Source organism: Ochotona curzoniae, unplaced genomic scaffold (assembly GCF_017591425.1).
Source record: "Ochotona curzoniae isolate NIBS_2020 unplaced genomic scaffold, NIBS_Ocur_1.0 scaffold_4701, whole genome shotgun sequence".
NCBI classification, from domain to species: Eukaryota; Metazoa; Chordata; class Mammalia; order Lagomorpha; family Ochotonidae; genus Ochotona; species Ochotona curzoniae.
This window is the reverse complement of record NW_024467122.1, coordinates 79,213,590-79,237,613: the sequence shown is the minus strand read 5'-3', so window position 1 is coordinate 79,237,613 and position 24,024 is coordinate 79,213,590. Positions and strand designations below refer to the sequence as shown.

Sequence of the window (24,024 nt, the reverse complement as noted above, 5' to 3'; positions counted from 1 at the left end):
GAACCAGGAGATGGAAGATTTCTCTTTGTCTCTTCCCGTCTCTTTCTCTATCCCTCTATCTTTTAAATAAATAAATAAGTCTTTAAAGAATGTAATAATTATCTCTGCCTTAGACTCAGCAGATCATGCAACTGTGCTTTCTTTTTTTAATATAATAATAATTTTTTAATGGTAAGATTTATTATTTATTTGAAAGGCAGAGTGACAAACACATATATGCATCTTCCATCTGCTGGTTCACTCCCCAAGTGGCAACAATAGCCAGGGATAGGCCAGGCTGAAACTGGGAGGCAGAAACTCCTTCTGGGTGTCCCATGTGGGAGGTAGGGGCCCAAGCACTTGGGGCATCCTCAGCTGCTTCCTGGACAATGGAGCTGGATCAGAATGAAGCGTCACTCTGTTAAGGGATTCCTGTGCTGACCTTACAAGTTGGCTTAACCCACCCTGCCGAATGCCTGCAGGGTGAACTTTCTTGTTGGATTGGGGTCCTCATGAGATTCGAGGTTCAGCCTGTCTTTCTTTCTCTTTTTAAATTTAAGATTTACTTATTTGGGAGGTACAGTGATAGACAGAGGGGAACAGGAAGAGAAAGAGATCTTCCATCTGCTGGTTTACTCCTTAAATGCTCACAACACCCAGGGCCAGGTCAGGCTGAAACCAGGAGCCAGGAACTCTGTCTATATCTAAGGGGATGATAGGAATCCTGATTTTGGGGCCATTTTCCTCTACTTTCTCAGCCACAGAGAGGGGAAACTGACCCGGGAAATGAGTGCCTGAGACTCTATCTGGACCTCTGCTGTGGATGTGGTCCAAGCACTGGCCTTATGCTGCGACACCTGTGCCCTGCACTTCTTTTCACTTCTGTAACACTGGAAGAGTGGGAGACCCTCTCAAGGCTTGGGTCAGTGAGAAATAAATGCAAGTAGAATAGCCTAGTTGTAAATTGTTTTTCTTTAAAAACTCTTTGGTTTTTATTTTATTTATTTTAAAGATTTATTTACTTATTTGTTTATTTTTTAAAGATTTATTTTATTTTTATTGGAAAGGCGGATATACAGAGAGGAGAGACAGAGAGGAAGATCTTCCGTCCGATGATTCATTCCCCAAGTGAGCGCAACGGCCAATGCTATGCCAATCAGAAGCCAGGATCCAGGAACTTCTTCCAGGTCTCCCACGTGGGTGCAGGGTCCCAAAGCTTTGGGCCGTGCTTGACTGCTTTCCCAGGCCACAGGCAGGGAGCTGGATGGGAAGTGGGGCCGCCGGGATTAGAACTGGCGCCCATATGGGATCCAGGCGTGCAGGGCGAGGACCTTAACCACTGCACCACCGTGCCAGGCCCAGATTTATTTATTTTTACTGAAAAATCAAATATACAGGGAGGAGGAGACAAAGAGAAAGATCTTCCATTCGCTGATTTACTCCACAAGTGGCCACAATGGCCAGAGCTGTGCCGATCCAAAGCCAGGAGCCAGGAACCTCCTCCAGGTCTCCCATGTGGGTGCAGCGTCCCACAGCTTTGGGCTGTCTTTGACTGCTTTCCTAGGCAACAAGCAGGGAACTGATGGGAAGTGGAGCTGCTGGGACACGAACTGGAACCCTTATGGAATCCTGGGATATGCAGGGCAAGGACTCAAGCCACCAGACTACTGCACCAGGCCCTATTTAATTTTTAAAATTAAAATTTATTTATTTATTTGAAAGGCAGAGTTAACATGGAGGGAGAGTCAGAGGGACAAAGAGCCCATCTTCTGGTTCAGTTCCCACGTGGTTGCAACAGCCAGGGCTGGGCCAGGCTGAGGCCAGGAGACAGCAACTTCATCTGGGTATCCAAACATTTGGGTCATGTTCCAGTACTTTTTGCAGGCCAATAACAGGGCGCTGGATCAGAAATGGAGTAGCTACTGTAGCCAGAATAGTTCAGTTGGGAAAGCGTTAGACTGAAGAAGTGGAGTAGCTGAATATGAACCAGCACCCAGAAGGGATGCTGGCTTTGTAGGCAATGGCTTTGCCCACTCTGCCACAGTGCTAACCCCAAAACTCTAGTGTTTCTAAAGTTGTGGCGTATTGGGTCAGGACATCACATGGGATGCCCAGCTGCCATTTCAGAGTGCCAGTTGGGGGTTTCAGCTACTCTGCTTCCCAGTTCAGCTTCCTGCTGCTGTGCTTCAGAAGGTAGCCCAGATGCTTGGGTTCCTGCCAGCTCTTGGCGAGGCTCTTGGCCTGCCCTCAGCTATTATAGGTGTGCAGTTCATGAACCAGCAGGTGCAAGATCTGCATCTGTTACTGTCTTCCATATAAATATATCTGTAAAAAAAAATTAGAATTCTAGGAATAATTTTGCAAGAAATACACATAAATGCCAAAAACTCAGGATCTATGGATAGACATTCCCAAGAAACGTAAATCCTATAACCTAGAACTACTGTTACTGTTTTAATAGTTCGTTGTTTGTATCAGAGCTTTGTCTCCATCTTCATTTCGATGTATAAGTTTGCTTTTACTTTTCTTAAAAATTAGGAGCCTTCTAGATAGGAATGAGTAGTGGACACCCGTGTCTGAGAGTTGAAGCAATGTATGTGTTCACACCTGTCTTGCCTTCCCTTGCTCAAGGGGTGTAGGATGTAATATCTGTTAGCTAAACATTTTGAGAATAGTTTTAGAGGGATGAAGCACAATTTCAGCCAATCATTTGCAGAGTGGTTGTTTGCATAGAAATGATACAGCTGACTCCGAAGTCCAAGGTCAGAAGTTAACAAACACCATTCACTGTTTTCTTCTTCTTCTTTTTTTTTAATATTTATTTTTACTTGAACTGCAGAGTTAGAGTCAGAGCTCTTCCACCTGCTGGTTCACTCCCTAAATGATTGCAGCAGCCAGAGCTGGGCTGATCTGAAGCCAGGAGCCAGGAGCTTCTGTCTGGTCTCCCATGTGGGTGCAGGGTTCCAGGGCTTTGGGCTATTCTCTGCTGCTTTCCCAGGCCATAATCGGAGAGCTGGAATGGAAGTGAGGCAACCGGGTCTCCCAACTGGTGCCTATATGGGGTGTCTCTTCAGGCAGAGGGTCAGTGTATTACACCCCACCCTGCGGGCCTCTGCCTATGGCATTTGCTGTGGCCAGTCTCCCCAGGGCTGACCCCACTGACAGGCTGACTTCTCACTGTGTCCTCGCAGGTTCAGAAGATGATGTGCTTAGAGGTTGGCGTGGCCCGTTCCGCTCACTTGCACATTCTGTGATGTGCAGGTGTGCTGCTGGGTGTGTGATTGTAGGTGGGGAGGGGCTGCTGTGGGGCGGGGTGCAGGAAAGGGGTGTCTGCCATGCACGCTACCTCCTGGTCTCCCATCAGTGTGTGTGCGTGTGTGTGTGTGTGTGTTGGGTGGGGGTGGGTAGGAGTCTGGGGGACTTTCTGTTTAAAGAGCTCCAGATTATTGGGTGCCCTGGAAGACCCTGAAATCTAGATTTTTTTTTTTTAATATTTACAAATGTTTTAAGTAAAACTTTTAAAGTAACCCAGAGGTGCTGTTGTGGGTCTGGCGCACACAGTTTGCACACGGTTTATCCAGAGAACTTGAGAGCTGCCTGCAGCCGAGTCTTAACTCGGAGGGGCCTGCTGTGGGGTCCTTACCATTGAGTTGTGTGAAGGGGCTGATTTTGCTTTCTGTTTGCTTCTTACTGCTTGAATTTTATATAGGCTTACACCTTCACAATGACAAAAGCCTCGTAAATCGATTTTCATTTTGGAGACAAGCACTGAATGTCCTAAAGCAAAAACGCAGACAGCCTTTCCAGTTAGACCTGTGAGTTTTCTTCCGTCTTTAGGTGCTCCTAAAGAAAGGCTTCTTCTCTCGTGTGGCCCTGGGCCACCTCCTATGGACTGTGCATTAACGTGGGCTGCTAGAGGCCTTGGTGTTAGGCCCCGGAAGGGCTTATAAGGAGAGAATTTGCATGTGTCAGCCTCTCGTGCATTGCTGAGTGTTCCCTTCTTGCGGGGTGCAGCAGGAATGGGGGGGTGAGGTACTCCTTCCTTATTTACATCTAGATATTGGAACATGTTACCCACCCTGCCCTTGGCAAGCTGCAGCCGAGGGCAAGCCCATGGGATGGGCTCTGGCTCCACGTTTATTCCCTCATTTGCTGTGATTGACAACATTCTAGCTGTTCGGTTCTGAAGTTGCAGAGATTTCTTTAGCAGGAGGAGGGCAGGTTCTGAAGGTGGCAGGTGTAGCTGTGAGCCATCTTGGAGCTAGTGGTGCCTAAGGACAAGTCTGAGGCCAAGCGCTCGCATCTGTCAGACAAGGGAGCCCAGGGCTGCAGGCTCTACTGGGCTTGGCCTGGCCACACTCTGGTCTGAGTGGGGGAAGGGATGCTCTCTCCTTTTTGGAATTAGACTGCAGACCAGAACTCAAGTGGCTGAGGTTATAAAAGCTGCTTCACAATCTGATACTTCCTTAGGGCTGCTGTAATAAATCTCTGCCCTTAAAACTACTAGATTTGTGGTCAGTACCACCCTTATTGCTAACGAGAGCGTTTTCCTGTCTTGACAGTTCCCTCTGCAGTGGGGCCCAGGTAGAGCTGTCATCTACAGGTGCAGGTGCAGGTGAAAGGGCTGCGGGGCTCCGCCCAGCACGCTGCAGCATGAGAGAAGCACGTGAGATGACTTTTGCCCTCTAGGAGTCTTCTTGCTGCCAGCTGTTAGAGAACTCTGCTTCCAGGCCGGAAGTGTCTTTGGGAGGCTTTTCTTTTTATGGGGCAGTGGTGACCCTCTGAAGTGGCTAGGTTACGCTAATGAATGTTTCCTAGTACCCAGAATGGATGAGATGGTTATGTAGGAGAGTGGGGTCTGGTGGCAAGACTTCATCCCATCTTACAGTGTTTGGCTTGTCTCCCGAAGCACCCATACCCTTTAAGAGCAGAGAACCCTTGTCCACTCAGTGTGAACCCCAGTGTCTGTCATTCTACCACTGTTGCTCCTTGCCACTGCACTTCTGTCATGGAGAGTTCCTCTTTTAAAATATTTACACCCCTTGGGAGAGGTCACACTCTTAGCAGTTCATCACCAAACAGGAGCACTAATTACCGGGAATTAATTAAGCCTACTGAGAAAAAGACTGGGACCAGGGCAGGCCCTGGGGAATGTGTCTGAAGGGACACATTCCACGGGCAGGCCCTGGAGAAGTGAGGGCTGCAACAGGGCTCCGTGCTGCTGAGTCAGCTGTTGCTTGCTGACTCCCCAGCCCGGGCCGCCTGCTGGCTGGGGTGGAAGCTGAGCTTTCAGGTTGGGCAGACCATTTTACTCCTCATTTAAGAAATAATGTATGCTCAGTCTAGAAAATCTGGGAATGGACATGAGAACAGTCTTCTTAATCATAGATGGCTAAGAGTCAGAAGGGAAAGATCATTCTAATAATATTTTGTTTATTTATATTAGAAAGGCAGATTCACAGAGAGAAGGAGAGACAGAAAGGCCATCCATCCACTGGTTCACTCCCCAGATGGCCACAACAGGTGGGAGCTGGGATGGCCTGAAGTCAGGAGCCAGGAGCCTCCTTGTGGTGCAGGAGTCCAAGCTCTCGGGGCATCCTCTGCTTTTCCACACAAATTAGCAGGGAACTGGGTGGGAAGGAGAGCAGCCAGGACATGAACCTGCACCCATATGGGATCCCAGCATTTGTCAGGGGAGGCTTAGACAATTGAACCACTGCTCTGGGCCCTTAATTGTTGATTTGAGGTTCAGAAAGAAACAGAGTGAAAGAACTGTCATTTGTTGGGTGTAGTCCTCAGATGCTCACAATAGCCGGGACTGGACCAGTCCAAGCCTAAAGCCTGAAACTGAAGCCAAGTCTCCCAGTTCCTTGAGCTGTCACTGTTGCCTCCCAGGATTTGTAGTAGCAGGAAGCTGGGGTCAGGAGCCAGAGCCGGGCCGTGAAGCAGCATGGGAGGTCTTCACTTCTGTGCCAACTGCCCACCCAGAGAAACATTGGAAAATATAAGTTGGGCTGATGTCACGGCCCAGCAGCTAAGATGCCACTGAGGATGTCCGTGCCCCACGTTGGCGGGCCTGGGATTGAGCTGTGCTTTACTGCTGCTTTTAAGCTTGTTTCCTGCCGCTGCATCCCCCGAGAGCAGCAGGTAATGGCTCAGGTCCTTGGGTCCCTCTGCCCATGTGGGAGAACCAGATGGAGTTCCTGGCTCCTGGCTGGGTACTGGGGGTGGGAAGCAGTGGATTTGTCTCTGCCTGTCTCCCTCTGTCTTGTCTCTCTGCCTTCCTGATAAATACAAACTTTAAAAACATTGAAGTATCAGAGGTCATTGTTCTTCCTGTCCAGGACATCCTGTCACCTTCCACCGGAGGTCGAGAGCCTCCCTCTTTTGCTCCCATCCCCTGCTGAGATTCAGGAGCCTTTCCCCTAGTTTGTCCCTCTGCCTAGAATTTCTTCCCCTTATTTGTGTAGTTGCTGTTTCCCTTGCCTCAGCCTGGAGAATGTGTACACTCCAGATTGTCATTGCAGGCGAGGAAGCCCAGTTGGGACAGGTTCTGAGACCGCCTGACTCCCTCCAGTGGACTGTCAGTGCCACATGGACAGACACTCCGTTTTGTTCACTGTGGTACCCACATCCTGGCACATAGCAGGTGCTCCCTTCATGTGCTGAATGGATGGATGTGTGTACATGCATGCATAGGCCTAGTGGAGATGGAGTGGGAGAGGGCAGCAGAGAAGCTCATGTTGGAGAGAGTGAATGTGAGAGGGGTGGAAGAGAATGAGGGTATTCCTGACAGTCCATGCCAGACCCCACAATCTCGTCTCGAAGGGTGGTGTTGGGGGGAGACAGGGATTTGACTCTCCGAATCAGGTGAGGGAGCAGCAACTGAACTGCAAGGTCAGTAACCGTGCCTGGTCCAGGTCGAGACAGTGGCGGCTCAGAACGCTGGGCCTGAGGTGGATACTGGTGGGATCAGCTTGTGGGGGTGGGGGATGGTTTTGGGTTTCCAAGCAGAGAGTAACCTCATAAGAGGGATGTTTCAGGGAAGATGGGCCAAGCTTAGACATGCAGAATGATCGTCGTGGTGGGATGGGGAGAGATCTGAGGTGGTGAGAAAGAGTCCAGCCTGGCAAGGCCTGGCAGGTGTGAGATAAAGCCAAGTGGTCTTCATGGGACTTGGTGGTGGCAGGACACAGAGGCAGCTGCTGAGTGTGCCCCGCTTGGAAAACGCTGCAGGGCCTGCGGTTGGTGGTTTTCATTGAGTCATAAAAGTGGGGTCTGAAAAGGGGCTGAGGAGAGGGACTCCTGGCGATGTGACTGTGGTGTGTCAGGTTGGTGGGGGTGGTAAGCAGGCCATGACACAGACTAACCCAGGAGAGGCGCCTGTCTGCTCTGGTCTGCTGCAGCCTGCTTCCTGTCTGGGTGCAGCTGTGCCTGCCCTTGGCTTTCTGGTGAGCCTACACAAACCAGGTCAGGTTCTGAAACCTGTTTGTTCCATCACTGTCTTTCAGCTGTGTTTTCTGTCTCCGTGGTTCTTATCTATTTCTGAGAACAAACTGTCTTCAACTCACACACCCATTTGGATTGGATTAATTGACTGGAAATACTTTTTAATGGTTTCTATTTTATTAGACCTCCAGCTTATTTGACTGAGATGAGATCAGTGGAGAAGTGGTGTTGGTCTAATCGGCTACTCTGTGATCTGTTAGTGTGAGTCATGTTAGTGATTGGTGTTTCTGGGGTGTTCATTAATTCCTAGAATAAATACTCAAGGGCCAGCGTATGCCAGCACTGTTCTAGGCGCTGGGAATAACGGCAGGGCACAAAACCAGCAAGAGCCTCCCCTCCCTGATCTCATACTCGAGTACAAGGAAAGTACAAAGAGTGAGAGTTGGGGAAAGTATAATGGAGAAAAGGAAGGGGTGGCAGGTCGGGGAGAGGTGGGAAGTAGATTTTCCATTTTAAATGGGGAATCAGGAACACCGAGATCTGAAGGGGGTAGGTAGGTGCCAGAGAGAGGGCAGAGCAGCCCTGGAGGTTGGAGGGTGCTGGAGGAGTACCCGCCACATGGGGAGGCTATGTGGGAAAGTTGGAAGGGCTCACCTAGGATTGGGATTCATTGTCCTGAGCTGGGGTCAAGGCTAGGGTTGCTCCTCAGGTGTTTGTAAGGCACACGCAGGACTGAGAGTCACCGGTGTAAAGCTTAGGTAGACGTAACCCTGGCATCTGATGAAGAGAACCATGGGAGGCATCTGCTCCTGGGCCAGAAAGGTCCATTCCACAGTGATGAAGCACCTTACCTCCGCAAGCCTCTGTTTCTTGCTTATAGAGCCAGCTTACACTTAGTGTCTTCTTGCAGTTGGCCTGGCTCTAACAATCCTTCATCTTTCGAGGTGGAAGAACCTTGGATCCAGAATATTATTCTAGAGCACTGTTTTTTAATCCCATTCTTGCAACACCCTAAGGTGTGTCATAATTATGCCCTGGGCTGTGGTGGATGGCTCAACAGCAAATTGAGGTGGTTCTCTGGGAAGGGGAGGGTGTTGGGAAATAGGTCTTTGAAAGCTGGCCTCCTGGTCTGGAGTTGTGAGTCAGGGGCAGCTTGGTCCTTGGGAGTGCACGGGATGCTGAGTGCCAGTCCTGGCTCTCTCAATGAGTCAGCAGTTGCAGAGCTCCTGTACAGCTGTGCAGCTGTGTGCATGAGCATGTGACAAGGGTGGCCTGGCTGGGGTCAGTGAAGCCTGACGCTCAGGTGTGGCCGCCCCCTCTGCCACAGGAGACTGGGCAAGCCAGCAGGGTCCTGTGCCGGAAGAAACAAGGTTAATGGGAGAATTAACCAGGTACAGTGTTTGGAGCTCCGCAGACCTTACTCTTGTGGGAGGACAGGCTTGGGACAGCCCCTGGCTTCTGGTTCTCTGACTTTGCCCTCACTTAGTGCAGGGCCTTCTGCTGGTGTAGTCTGAACAAGAGAAGGAAGATCCCCAAGGAAGGCCTCCGCGTTGGTCTTCTGTGGAGTTGGGGTCATTGATTTCCTTTCCTCCCTGCTAGCTTTCCATTAATGTAACTTGGTTCCTGTTTGGGCTCCACACTAAAGTCTGGTCTGTAAGTGTGCCGATGAAATGAAGTCGGGTAAGAAATGCAGGCTTAGTGGGAGAGTGGACAGAATTAAGAGTGTCAGATCTTTTGTTTTGTCCTGTGTGAGGCTGGCACTGCATGGACTCCTTACCCAGGGCTTCTGGGCAGCAGCCAATGTGGGTCTGGGGCGGCTGCAACTGAACACCAGCTAGTTTTAAAAAGGGGGTTCCTGCCAGCTTTTCCTGGTTCTTCCTGTCACTGCTGCCACCTGCTGCCCAGGGCTCCCTCTATTCCGCAGCTCCAGTGGCATCCTAGGGCTTGGAGGAGCAGGCCCGGCTGTAGCCCCTCTCCCACCCAGCTTCTCTCACAAACTATGCTTATGAGGGGCAGTGTGAGAGAGTTTAATGTCTGTAATTTCCCAATTTTACGTCCGGGGAAGCAGCCCTGGAGATGAAGGATCCTGCCCTTGGCACATGCCAGGGAGCAGCAGGGCTGGGGCTGGGGCAGGTTGTGTGGCTTCATTTGGGACCTGCCTTGAATTCATGCTTGGGGATTTTTTTTTTCAGGGTCTCACCTATGCTTGTATAACTGCTTTAGTTTTTAAAATGATCCTTCCTTGCTTTAATAATAATTTGAAATAACCTTTAAGCCCATTAAAAAAGTGTTTTGTTTCTCTTCTCTCCTCAGGTGGTGCGTGGGCTCTAGACCATGTGCCTGGGCAGTTTTTGCTTTCTCCGCAGCTCTGCTCCACCAGCCACGCTCACCACACCCTTGTTTTGAGCACCTTACCAAGGTAGGATGTCCAGGGTGACCCAAGCTGGCCTGGAGGAGTTGAGAACTTGGACACAGAGACCTTTTTCTGTTGCTTGGGTCGGGGTTGGTTTTGTAGGTGGTAAAATACACTTTCACAAAACAGCATTTTCCAGTGCACATACAGGTCAGCGGCATGGAGTACATACCACCCTCTTCACACCCTGCACGTCCCATACTGAAGTGTAGGCATTGAACGGGAGCGCCTCACTTCCCCCTGCCCCTGCGCAGCGGGGAGCCACCCTTCTCCCTGCAGTCTGTTATGAATTCGCCTGCTTTAGGGTGCCATGCAGCTGGGATCCTTTAACACTGGCCCTCTTGTTTCCAGGTGTATTTCACTCTGCATAATGCCTTCGAGGTTCACCCATGGGTAGCATGCGTCAGAATTTCCTTTGGTTTAAGGCTAAGAAAGATTCCTCTGTGTTTATATGCATACTGTATGTATCCATTCATCTATACTGATGAACGTGTGGGTTTCTTCCTCCTTTTGGGTACTGTGAGCGTTGCTGTGGATACATGGGTATCTGAGTAGTTCCATGATTATATTCTCAGCATTGGAGTTGTTAAACATCATGTGTCCTCTGTGTTTAGCTTTTTTTTTTTTAATTATTTAATTGAAGGCAGATTGACAAAGAGAGGCAGTCAGAGAAAGAGATCTTCCCGTCTGTTGGTTCACTTTCCAAGTAGCCACAGTAGTCAGGGCTAGGTCAGGTTGAAGCCAGCAGCCTGGGCCCAGGCCCTTGGACCATCTTCTGCTATCTAGCCAGGTCTGTAGCGGGAAGCTGGGTCAGGAGCAGAGTAGCCAGGAGTCGAGGAAGTTCTCTGATACAGGATGTCGATGTCAGAGGCTTAACCCACTGTGTCACAGCACCCACTCCTCTATGTTTAATTTCTAAATTTTTGGGGGAAGTTAGATGTACAGAGAGGAGGAGAGACAGGAAAATCTTCTGTCTGCTGATTGACTCCCCAAGTGGCTGCAATGGTTGGAGCAGAGCTGATCTGAAGCCAGGAGCCAGGAGCCTCTTCCGGGTCTCCCTCATGGGTGCAGGATCCCAAAGCTTTGGGTCATCCTTGACTGCTTTCCCAGGTTGCAAGCAGGGAGCTCAATAGAAAGTGGGGCCGCCGGGACATGAACTGGTGCCCATATGGGATGCCAGTGCTAGCAAGATGAGTTTAGCCACTGAGCCATTGTGCTGGGCCCTGTGTTTAATTTTTTTGAGGTGCTCCCACAGTTTCCTAAAGTGATTGTGGCCTTTTATGTTGCTACCACCAATGCACAAAGATTACAGTTTCTTCTCATTTCATTAATACTTTTTTTCTTCTTTTGTTCTTAGTAAAAACAACAGGGCATCCTCATGGATGTCTCTTTGGTGGTTATTCAGTAGGACCTCCGGAGTCCACTGGCCAAATTCTGGGTTCCTGTTACCGACACAGCAGAAATAGCGTGATAAGCCTCCATTAACACCTCAGGCACATTTTGCAGCTGTCAGTTTTTGGCCAGTCTCCTCTCATTTACATGTCCCCTTCCTGCACTTTCTTGCCTGTGTTGTTTTGAAGCAGTCCCCCGAACATGCACATCAGTTACTCTGTGAGCGTTTTACAGCATATCTCCTACAGGTCAGGGCCCCTCGTGTTCTTTCTTGTGTGATGGTAGAGGAGGCAAAGGGCAGTCCCTTTGGACACATCCCCGTCATTCCCTCAGAACATCAGGGACACCTGCAGGGGCGTCCCGAGAGCCCCAGGGTGCCTGTCTGGGTTGCCAGGAAAGGTGCTTTGGTTGATCCCTATTTTCCCGCAGAGGGTTGGGCGCACTGAGCTCACCCGAGCTCTATGGAGAGGGGAGGCAAAAGAAGGGAGCTAAAGGGAGAGCAAGTGAGAGCAAACTCCCTGGAGGAGGGACCTGAGAGTGGAGGAGGGTGAGGAGACCACACCAGCCAAGGGTGATGGTTTGACTGAAGATTTTTGCCTTCACAACGACATGAAAGCAGTAGACACTCAGTGGAAACTGCACCTTGGATGTGAATTTGGATTCTTGTCCAGGCCACAGCAATCAGCATGTGATCTTGATGCTGGGTTGCCCCTGGTGGTCACTCCTCAGGGTGGGGGTCAGAACGGGCAGTCCACTGCCTGCTGCTGCCATGCGGGGTCACACCCAGGAGCATCATCAGGGATGATAGAAGACTCTGGCTTGCAGTGCTGGAAGGTGGGGAGTCCACGACCCGGAGACTCCATCTGCTGAGGGCCTTGCTACTGGACTGGCCCACAGCAGAAGCTCACCACATCTGCTGAACTCCAAAGTCACTCCTGCAGGTGCAGAGCCATTGTGGGGTGCATAACCCTCAGGGTCTAGTCGCCTCTGGAAGGCCCACCCTTGTGTAGTGAATTTCAGCTGGAGTTCTGCAAGAGGCTGTCAGCCGTGACAGTAGGCTAGGTGTATTCATTGCATTTTCTATTTAGGATGTTTGCAATTTCCAGGGGGCTTATGAGGATGTGGCCTGGTGGGAAGCTGAGGTGTGTATGCATGTGTGTGGGGTGGAGTGAGTGAGAGGGGTAGGGGTGAGGCAACAAGTACAGGGCCCCTGGGAGAGAGTCTTGAGAAACCTCTTGGCCCCTCAGCTCCTCAACCTCCATAGCAACCTCATACGGCCATGGGGATACCCCAAGACTAATTGTGTACACCTCTGGGTTTTAGAGTCCTTGGGCCTGTAGCTTGCCTTGGCAGGTGAGGCTGGTAGCACACTCAACTGTCCAGTACCCTGTGCTCACACAGTGCAGGCTTGTTCTACAGGTGCGAGGCTGCTATTGCTTGCTGTAGGCAGGGTCCCTTAGCCATGAACTGGGCTGCTGTGAGCTCCAATGGGAAGGTTTTACCTAGCCTGGGAGGATGAGGGGTTTTGCCTCCTTTATCTCGAGTCTCTAGGTTGCTCCTCTCTCATAGGATGGTCCATCTCAAGTCAGGGAAGGGAAAGGTTAGTCGAAGGTCAAGTCACAGCCTTCATTGAGATTCTCAGCTCTTGTGCCACCTTGTCCTGTGCCTGCGAAACTTCGGCACCCTCTGGTTCCAGCCGCTTTGCTGTTCATCTTTTCATAAAGCATGATGGACATATTGAGATGTAATTTACCTGCAAATTTAAAGAGCATCGTTCGGTGGCTTCAGGTGGCTCCCCTTTCCTAAGACATGACCTCCTCTTCATGTGGATCTCAGAACTGGCTGTTCATCTCCCCAGGTGTCACACTGATGCCACACTCAAAACAGGCAAACCTATAGATGAGACACCTGGGGCAGCAGTCACACATACACCTTTAACCATCCTGATAGGGGTTCTGGATTCACAACCCCTTCCTACTGACAAGCTTTCATCAATTTATAAAAGCTAGGCACAAGAGCTGGTATTGTGGTATGGTAGATTAAGCCACTGCCTGTGAGGCCAGCATCCCACATGGGCACTGGTTTGAGACCCGGCTGTTCCACTTCTGACTCAGCTCTCTGCTGCTGCACCTGAGCATGCAGGTGAGGATGGCCCAGGTGCTTAGATCCTTGCACCCATGTGGAACACCAAGATGAATCTCCTGGCTTAGCCCTGGTTCGGTTATCTGGGGAGTGAACCAGCAAATGGAAGATCACTCTCTCTCTCTCCTCTCTCTCTGTATAACTCTGCTTTTGAAGTAAAATACATTTTAAAAGGAGAAAAGCTAAGCACAAAAGATGTTGCCTGTTTGTCAGATACTTGAATGGTAGTGAACTGGCCTGGACTCAGACTGCTCTCCTGTGAACAGTGTGGGTCGGAGCTTGGCCGGTTGTCCCTTTCTCGGGGTGGAGTACCTTCGAGCAGGTATCCCGGGGTTCTGCAGCAGCCAGGCATGAAGTGAGCTGCTCTGTGTGTCAGAGGCAGAGAGCCGTGAACCCAAGGCTGAGGAGGAGTGCGTGGGGATTCCCGTGGCATGGTTAAGGAAGGCTCCTGTCAGAGTGACATGGGCTGGAGACCTGAAGGGTACACGCCAGTGTGCCCACAAGGCCCTGAAGGCCAAGGCGGGCTCCTGGCTGGTGTGCTTGAGGATGTCGCACAGGCCTGTGGGGTAGAGCGCATCAGCTGAGAGCAGGGCTCAGGGGACGGCCAGCATTCTGGCCTGGGCAGGGCTGGCATATGGGAAAACCTGGACTTTGGGTTTTGAGGAGTAAAGGTCTGTGGTATGACTTGTGCTTTCCCCACTGCTACGTTGAGGGTAGCTGAAAGAAAGGAGTTTTCTAATGAAATGGGGAAGACCCTGGGCATTTAGGGGTTAGATGACTGTTAGACTTCCAAGTTGAGTTCCAACCCTGGAGATACCAGTTAATAACTTAGTGAGTGCCTGTTGAGGGAGGGGCTTAACAAATAGCGGGAGAGGGCCCAGCACGGTAGCCTAATAGCTAGAGTCCTCCCCTTACACACACCAGGATCCCATATGGGTGCTGGTTCTAATCCTGGTGGCCTCTCTTCCCGTCTAGCTCCCTGCTTGTGGCCTGGGAAAGCAGTTGAGGATGACCCAAAGCCTTGGGACCCTGCACCCACATGGGAGACCCAGAAGATATCCTGGTTCTTGGCTTTGGATTGATGCAGCTCCAGCCATTGTGGTCTCTTGAGGAAACTCTCTGTGGCTTGTGTGGGTCAAGGGCAATACTTGAACTGAGCTTGGAGTCCTCAGTGTCAGCACATGTTGTGACATTCACTAACTACTGGATGATCTTCACTGCTCCGAGCCTTAGTTCTCCAGGTGTGAAAGGAAGAGATTGAACAAAATTAGTGTACTGGACTGAGACCATCCTCTGCTCTTCCCAGGTCATTAACATGGAACTAGTATCACGAAGAGAGCAACCATGACTCAAATTGGTACCCATATGGGATACTGGCAGTGCAGGTGATGGCTTAACCTGCTGGGCCCCAGTAGACCCCAGGGGTGTTCTGACCACAGTCCTATCTGTTGGCCCTGGGCATCTGTATTCTAAGGCACACTCTTGGTTATTTTTTGCATCAGTACAGGAAGCAGTAACGGACAGCTGTTTGGAAGCCACCACAACAGCTCCTGTCTGAGGTTCCCGGAAGTGCAAATGTCTGAGTCTCCCCAGTGCTTGCAGTATATTCTGCTCTGAGGTTTCATGGTCTTTGGGGCAGACAAGCATCAAGCAGGGAGATGTTGCTGCTTGCTGAAGGCCACCTTGGACAGGGCAGGCAGGTGGTGGGGGACAGCCAGGGGTTTGAAAGGCTTGATGGAATGGTTCTGGAGTGAGGACTTCCTCCCCTCCAACCTAGTCACAGGAGCCAGGCATGTGAGGTCTGCCTCAGCTTAGAAGAGGCTCATGAATTGCTGGGAAGAGCTAAGAAAGAGGGAGAGAGTGTGGGGGCAGGGGCTTGGGCTGCAGAACCCAGAGGTGCACCCAGTAGGAGGAGATTCTGCAGTAGGCCCTGGGCGGATTTGTATTTGGTCCTGGGGTGGGGATATCAAACTTCCTAGCCAGGAGGGATGGCACAAAAGCATGAGAATGGAGTGAAATGTACCCTTGGAGTGGCTGGCTGGGGGCGGCAGCAGGCAGCTGGATCAGAGGTCTCGGGGGGAGTTGACGAGGCTGGCTTCCTACGAGGGTCTGTGGGGCTGGTGCCTGAGTCTCTTCTACTTCTGAGTGCACTGGGCAGCTGTGTGGGCGCACGTTGCTGAGGAGCACTGTGAGTTTTTGTGTTTTTTTAAATAACGGTTTGCGTGTCAGGTGACTCACAGAATGAAACTGACCATTGGCCACGGCAGAGCACCTGTGACTTGGGGTCCCTTGGGAGGGCATGCATGCATGCTTCCATGTATAAATACAGTAGGAAGTGAAGTTTATGTAGAAATCTGTTCTATATTCATTTCCCCACAGTCACATTCTAAGCTAGCCAGTCCTTAAAGCTGTTTCCTTTTAATTTTCTGTTTTGTTTATTTGAAGGATAAAGAGTGACAGAGGGTCACTCTCCAAATGTGTCTAATGGCAGACCCAAAGCTAGGAGCAACTCAGTCCAGGTGCCCGGTGTGCGTAGTGGGCACCTGGCCTGCTGCCTCTCAGGGTGCGCATTAGCAGGAGGGGGAGCTCTGGAGCGAACCGAATGGAGGCACTGTGCTACAGCAGCTGCTGCCCCAAGTCACACCTATACTGCTAGGCCAAATGTTTGGCCTGAGAAGTTGGTTTTTAAGGCCTGCCCAGGGTCTTCCCACAGGTAACTAGTGACAACATAGAAATGAAAGCCAGTTCCCCTTGCGTTACAGTTTCTTACTGTATTACCTCTACCATTTCCAGTTTAAGGCTTTGTCCTGGGTCCAGCAGAATGGGCTCTCTTTTTCCATGTCCTTGGTCGAGCTGGAGTTTGGCTGAAGCTGAGCCGCAGGTCTCTTGGTTAACGCCTTGCTGGTGTTCGGGGTGACACCCTGCAGCTCTTGGAGCAGCACTTCACTGTCAGCCCACTTGCCTGTTCCCTTTTTCCTGTGGTCCAGGCTTCCGTTGCTACTGCAGAAGTTCTGCCTGGCAGCCAGCCCAGCTCCACCTCTTGCCATCCCAGGTAGTTCTTCTTTGCTCTGTTGTCCGCTGGAGGTGCTCCTTTTCCTAAAATAGACAGCTTAGGGCAACTTTCATTTGCCTATTCAAAATTTGTAGGCATTATAGAGGTGAGCATTTTACCTAGAAATTAAGCCATTGGTGGGAACACCCTCCTATCAGAGTTCTGAGTTGCTGTTCCAGCTCTCTGAGGATGTGCACCCTGGGAAGCTGCAGGTAATGGTGCGGGTGGGGTCCCTGCCAGCCGTGTGGGATGCCTGGGTTGAGTTCCTGGCTCCCACTGGGGTCATTTGGGAAGTAAACTAGCAGAAGGGAACTGTAGTTGTATTTTTTTTTTTTTAAATCTGTTTCTTTAATAAATAAAAATTTAAAATTCTTAACAATTATAAATAATTGGACAGAGATGGCTTCACTGTGTCAGTCATATAGGGGCTTAAGAGTTCACCCACAGCTTGTGTAACTCCTTCCCTGCACAGCGGCAGACTCCAAAGGCCTTCAGAAAGCTGTATTTTGCTGTCTCACAGTCTCGAGTCTCTTCAGTCATGTTGTCTTTCACTTTCATTTTGTAAACGTGCATGCTATTTGTATCCTTGTCTTATAAGGCAGAATATTAATAAATAGAATTTTTTAAAACACTTTTGCAATGTCTGCCTCCTTAGTGCCTTGTTGCTAGAACTTTTATCATTCTACCATTGCTAAGAAAACAGCCCTTGGAGTTGCACGCTGTTGGCAGTTGGGAGGTGTTGACGTTGAGGAGGGACGTTCAGGGGCGCTGTGACCAGCCCCTGGTCCTACTTCCTCTGAGCCTTTTTTTTTTTTTTAAGTTTTTTTAACTTGTAGATTTGAATGTGTGGCTGTGACTACATTTATAGATAGGTTTTGCCTGTAACAGTCCCAGCGCATTTCTGACCAATGGATGATGTCCTCTTTTGTCTACACCTCTACTCCAGGCTTAAATCCTGCCCACCCCCTCTAATTTTAATGTTCCACTGCACTCCCCAATTTCTCCTAGGAGTTCTTGCTTTGAGGTTTTCTCTGAAAGCCTGTTCCAGCCTCGTCCCTCCCAACGGCCCCTCCCTCCTCCAGTTTCCTCTAAGTTTAGGGCAGCTGTGGGCGCAGGTGGCTCGTCAGGGTTTTCATTCACTGCCAGTGGCCTTTCTTACAAGTATTTTGGGGAGCCCTGTAATAGAAGCTTTAGGGGACAGTCTGAGCTGTGCCCAGGCCCCGTTGGCTGAGCAGTATAACTTGGAATCTGCTGTTTTGGAAATGGAGCCTGCTTTTCCTGGAGCAGCCCTTCACACACCTCCCCTGACAGAGCCTTTGCTGTGTGTTTCTAACGTACTGAGCCTGAGAGGACTTGATGTTTTGATTTGGAACAGCTCTGAGGCCACTGGCAAACACCAAAGTTTCACTTTATTGCTGCAGCAAATATTTAGTGAGTACCTAGTGGGGGATGCCTTGATGAATGACCTAGATAAGCCTCTTTCTGCACCAAGTGCGAAGAGTGTGGCCAGGCCTCCTCCAGCAGAGTCGCTGGGTTGCTGCTTTCCGCAGTGTTTCTAAAATGAGCCTTCCCTTGTAAGCAATCAGTTCAAGAGTCCTGGGTCAGCAGTGTTGTTTCCACTGGGTGAACATTAAGAACCCACATGTGGTAGTGTGTGTGCCTTTTGTGACTTAGGAACCCTGTGCTAGGGAGTTTATGGGAGTGCCACGCCTCTGTGCAGAATTGGTTACAGTTCCAAAACTTGGATGTCCTCAGAACCCAAGATAAACACACACAGGTAACACACATTCGCCAAGTTATGGGAGTTCTGGTTGTGTTTGGTGGTTTGGTGGCATTTTTGGCACTTGAAAGTCTGTAAAAGTCCTACTTAGTGATTTTGCCTTAGTCGTGCGTGAGTGCTGGCTGATTAGACCTGGTGAGCCCTTCTCCCCCCCCCCCCCCCCCATGCACCTGATAGGTTTATGTAAGTGATAAAATTCCCCAGGCAGATCAGCAGACTGTGTAATAAACCCTGGGGTATAACCCCCCCCCCCAACTTTTTCTAGATTTGTTTCCAGATCTGCCCTGCAAGAGGGAGGGTGCAGTGTCAGCCTGCAGCCCCAGGGTGCTTCTCCACCCTACCCCCACCTCGCCTGGGCTGTGGGAGGGAGGGGAATTTACACGCCTGACCTTCCGGTGAAATCTGCTCTGAGCCCCTGTGATCTTGCCTTGCTGTGGCCCGGCCTCTGGATCCCTGGAGCTCAGCAGGCCTGCATCTACCTGCTCGGTGCTCCAGGTGTGCCTCAGCTGGAGCTTGTGTCCCAAGCAGCTGCCCCAGGCTGGGCAGTCAGCTGCCTACCTGTGGTCTGTTCTTCCACCTTCAACAGGTTGCAAACACACATGCCTTTTTATTTGGACCGTTTGTATCATGCCTTTGACTATGTCTTTTATTTTAATTAGGTTATGCACTTTTTCTACCTAGCATTGCCTGCTAAGTCATGATGCCGTGTGGGCTTTAAGAATTTGATATCAATGAGTTTTTTTAAAAAAATTATTTATTTGGTTTTATCTGAATGGCAGTAAGGGACAGAGAAGGAGAGAGAGAGAGAGAGATCTTCCATCGCTGGTTCACTCCCCAAATGGCCACAGTGGTGGGGAGTGGGCCAAGCTGAAGCCAGGAGGCAGCATCTTCTTCTGGGTAACCATGTGGGTTGTAGGGGCCCAGGGCTGTGAATTATCCCCCCCCCTTTTTTTTTTTAAGATTTATTTATTGGGCCCGGCGCGGTGGCGCAAGTGGTTAAAGGTCCTCGCCTAGCACGCCCGGGATCCCATATGGGCGCCGGTTCTAATCCCGGCAGCCCCGCTTCCCTTCCAGCTCCCTGCCTGTGGCCTGGGAAAGCAGTCGAGGACGGCCCAAAGCTTTGGGGCCCTGCACCCGCGTGGGAGACCCGGAAGAGGCTCCTGGCTTCGGATCGGCATAGTATCGGCCCGTTGCGCTCACTTGGGGAGTGAATCATCGGACGGAAGATCTTCCTCTCTGTCTCTCCTCTCTGTATATCCGCCTTTCCAATGAGAAAAATAATAAAAATAAATCTTTAAAAAAAAAAAGATTTATTTATTTTTTTTGGAAAGGCGGATATATAGAGAGGAAGAGAGACAGAGAGGAAGAGGAAGATCCTCCATCCAATGGTTCACTCCCCAAGCGACTGCAACAATTTGAGCCAAGCCAATCTGAAGCCAGGAGCCAGGAGCTCTTCTGGGTCTCCCACGTGGGTACAGGGTTCCAAATCTTTGGGCCGTCCTCCACTGCCTTCTCAGGCCACAAGCAGGGAGCTGGAGAAAAAGCAGTGCTGCTGGGATTAGAACTGACTGCCATATGGGATCCCAGATCCCAGGCGTGTTCAAGGCGAGGACCTTAACCACTACGCTATCACACCGGGCCCTGTGAATTATCTTTTGCTGCTTTTCCTGGCATGTTAGAAAGACACTAGATCAGAAGTAGAGCAGTTGGGACTTGAACTGGCTCCCATGTAGGATGTAAGTGCCACAGACAAAGGCTTAGCTTAGCTGCGATAGTGCCTGGCCTGATATTAGTGATGTTTAGACTCCTGTCAAAGGAGCACCTCAAATTTTTATTATTTTTGTGCATTAAAGACGTAATTTAGGGTCAGCATTATGAAGTAGTGCGTAAAGCTACAACCTGTGACGTCAGCATCTCATGTATGCTGGTTCATGTCCTTGCCTGCTGGTCACTTCCCAACCCTGCTAACTCATGTGGGAAAGCAGCAGAGGATGGCTCCAGTGCTGGGCCCCTTCATCCTTGTAGGAGACCCGGCTGAAACTCCTGGCTCTGCTGTGATCACTGTGGCCATCCAGGGAGTGAACCAGTGGATAGAGGATCCCTCTCTGTCTTTTCTACTCTCTTTCTTAACTCTGATTTTCAAATAAATCTAAACATCTATATACATATATTAATTTAATATAAAATTTTATGAAATCACAATGATTTTCATAGATTAGAAAAAGATAAATGATAAAATTTTTTTGGGCCCAGTGGCATGGCCTAACGGCTAAAGTCCTCGCCTTGAACGCCCCGGGATCCCATATGGGCGCCGGTTCTAATCCCAGCAGCTCCACTTCCCATCCAGCTCCCTGCTTGTGGCCTGGGAAAGCAGTCAAGGATGGCCCAACCTTGGGACCCTGCACCCGCGTGGGAGACCTGGAAGAAGTTCCTGGACCTTGGCTTCAGATGGATTGGCATAGCATCGGCCTTTGCACTTACTTGGGGAATGAATCAGTAGACAGAAGATCTTCCTCTCTGTCTCCTCTCTGTATATCTGACTTTCTAAAATAACTAAATAAATCCTTAAAAAAAATTATCACCTATTGAAGTTTTTAACATGTTGTGTTCTAGCCTTTTTTATAAACAATATGCATTTTAACAGTTTATAAAAGTCTACTTAAAATAGTTTGTACTATGTGTGTATTATATATATTATATATACATATATAATACACTTTTTTTTTTAATTGAAAAGGCAAATATACAGAGAAAAGGAGATACAAAGGCAAAGCTCTTCCATCAGCTGATTCACTTCCCAAGTGACCTCAATGACTGAGCTGAGCCAGTCGGGAGCCAGGAACCAGGTCTCCTATGTGGGTACAGGGTCCCAAAGCTTTGGGCTGTCCTCTACTGCTTTCCCAGGCCACAGGCAGGGAGCTGGACAGGAAGTGAAACTGCCGGGATGTGAACCAGTGCCCATATGGGATCCTGGGGAATGCAAGGTGAGGATTTAGCCACTAGGCTATCATGCTGGACCTAGGAGCACTTTTTATAGCCTTTAGGTATTGATCTGGCACTTGATTTATCATAAGTAGTGTGGTACTGACAAATTAGGCTTACATATTTAATTGTGTATAGTATAGGTTACTGAACCAGTTTGCTGTTGTTGAGCCATTAGACTGTCTACCTTTCCGTTACTGATAACCCTATCTCAGTTGTTCTTGTCTTGTTTGACCCCACTGTTCGTGAGTCAGATGTCTGAGGAGGGGTGGCTTTCTGCAGGCATCGCTTGGCCACTCCTGCAACAGATGGGTTCAGCTGTGCTAATTGGCCTCCTCTCTGCCCGCACTGATGAGTGTTACTTCTGGGAAACCTTGGTCAGTCTTTTTTTTTTTTTTTTCTTTTTAAGATGTATTTAGAAAGCAGGACAGCAGAGTTACAAACACACACATACACACACACATAGGTGTTCTATCTGTTGGTTCACACTCCAGATGGCCAAGTGGCCAAGAGTGAGCAGGGTTGAAGCAATAAGCTTGGGACTCCCATCTAGGCCTCCTAGTGGACACCAGGGCCCAAGGATTTGGGCCATCTTCTGCTATTTTCCCAGGTAGGCTAGCAAGGGGCAGGATCAGAAGTCAAACAGCTGGGACTTAAAGGGGTGTATGTGTGAGATGTTGGCACTGTGGACTGTGGCTTAAGCCATTGTGCCGCAGTGCCAGCCCCAGTCAGGTTTCATTAGTAATAGATAATTAATTAATAACATTTACTTGCCAGAGAGCAAAAAGAGAAATCTCTCTTCTGCTAATTCACTCCCCACATGCTTGCCACAGCAGGGCTAGACTAGGCTGAAGTCCCATTGAGGGAGGAAGGGACCCGAGTCCTTGAGCTGTCATCTGCCTCCCGGACTGTGCATTGACAAGAAGCTGGAGTTGGGAGCAGAGACCAAACTCTTGGACCCAAGCCATCAGACCCTGTGTGGGATGTGGGCTTTCCAAGCAGTGTGGTCAAAGCCTACTGCCTTGTACCTTTCTTTCTTTTCTTTTTTTTTTTTTTCAAGAGATACAGAGAGATCTTCCATCCACTGGTTCACTCCCCAGGTGGCCTCAATAGCCAGAACTGAGCTGAACAGAAGCCTGTTTGAGATGTCCCATGTGGGTTGCAGGGTCCCAAGGCTTTGGACCATCTTCAACTGCTTTCCCGTGCCACAAGCAGGGAGCTGGATGGAAAGTGGTGAAGCTGGGACACGAACTGGTGCCCATATGGTATCCCAGTGTGTTCAAGGTGGGGGCTTAGCTGCTGAGCTATGACAAAATCAGACAGAGGTGTTGCATTCTCAGATTCACTCCCTGAATGACTGCCACAGCAGGAGCTGGGTTAGGCTGAAGCCAGGAGCCTGGGAGCCAGGACCACCGACCACCCCCCACTGCCTCTCAGGGTGCATTTGCAGGAAGCCCAGATTCGGAAGCGGAACTAGGATTCATGGACTCTTCAGATGATCCTCCATGGGACATGATTGCCTCAAGCGCTGATGTAACTGCTGTGCCAAAGTCCCTCAAAGTCAAAGATACAGAGAGACAGAGATCAGATGTTCTGTTTGTTGCTTCACTCCTCAAATGTCCACAGTGATGAGTTGACTCTCTCCAAAGCCAGGAGCTTCCTCCAAGTTCTCCCCATGGGTGGCAGGGACCCAAGCACTGGAGCCATCTTCTGGTGCTGCTTTCCCAGGTATATTAACAGGCAGCTGGATCAGAAATGGAGCTACTGGAACTCAAAACTGGTGCCCATGTGGGGTGCTAGCACTGTAGGCAGAAGCTTTACCCTCTGTAACAGAGTGTGTGTGTGTGTGTTTTAAAATTTTATTTTTGATGGTGTTTACGTAGTACAGAATGATGCATGCCCATGTGGACCACTGATTAGGGTGGGATGGGTCAAGGAATAGGAGAAAGTGGATGAGACCATTGTTTTCAAATTTTTCTTTTCTTCTTCCTATATCTGAGGGAAGAGTGTAGAGGACTAAGAAGCCGTGCCCAGCATTCCAACCGCATCAGTACCTGGGGACGTGGAACGGCCACCTGATGTCATGCTAGGGTCCCCAATGTAGAGCTTGCTTTGAGGGTTCTGCTTAAATGGTTTCAATAGTTCTGAATTGCTGTCATTCCCACTGATCCAAGGATGAGGAAATCCTTCCAAAGTCCATTGAATGATATAATCCACCCTGAAGTCTCCATTTGCCCAGATATTTGCTGTCAATTCTTGTCTGGGGTAGTTGTCCAATTTGTTCTGCCTTCCATCTTTTTCTGTGGTACCAGATGTCCCCTGCAGGCCCCTGTGGACTGCTATATCTTCCATGCGCATCAGGGAATGCCATCCACTGCTCCATCTTAGCCCCTGAGGAGGACTAGCTCTGACACCTGTACTCTATGATCAATCCACTGATCCTGAATTTTCCCCTTGGTTGGAGTTCTGAGTCGCACAGTTCAGCTGGGGGAATCCTCAAAGAAACCTTGTCTGGGATGATCCCAGACCTGACTCTTGCCAGTATGGGATCCAGCTCAGTCCATCACCTACATCAGCCTACACACAAAGTGATGACTGCAAGTTACTGGGAAGTTACTGGGCCAGTTCTGTTTCAGCCCTGTCTCTTATGCAAACCAATGAATGCTGCGGCCCAACCCAACCCTGCCTGCCACACACTCTGCCCTCACTTACACCAATGGGAACTGAAGCTGAGTCAGAGTGACGCCGATAACTCCCACTAGGTTTGCCCCTGGTTCCTGTGCATGCCAGAATGTGCTGCAGACTGGTCCAGTCTGTCAGCCCCACTTCTTATTT

The 24,024-nt window shown here is 49.8% G+C and overlaps 1 protein-coding gene across 1 annotated transcript in view; it reads left to right on the top strand.

Moving 5' to 3' along the window:
• The first annotated feature begins 8,674 nt into the window (after positions 1-8,674).
• Positions 8,675-24,024, top strand: part of ZNF592 (zinc finger protein 592) — a 50,634-nt gene continuing 35,284 nt past the window's right edge. Inside the window, exon 1 of the mRNA XM_040968500.1 lies at positions 8,675-9,847. The gene's annotated coding sequence lies outside the window, so the exon portion shown is untranslated. The remainder of the gene's footprint in view (positions 9,848-24,024) is intronic.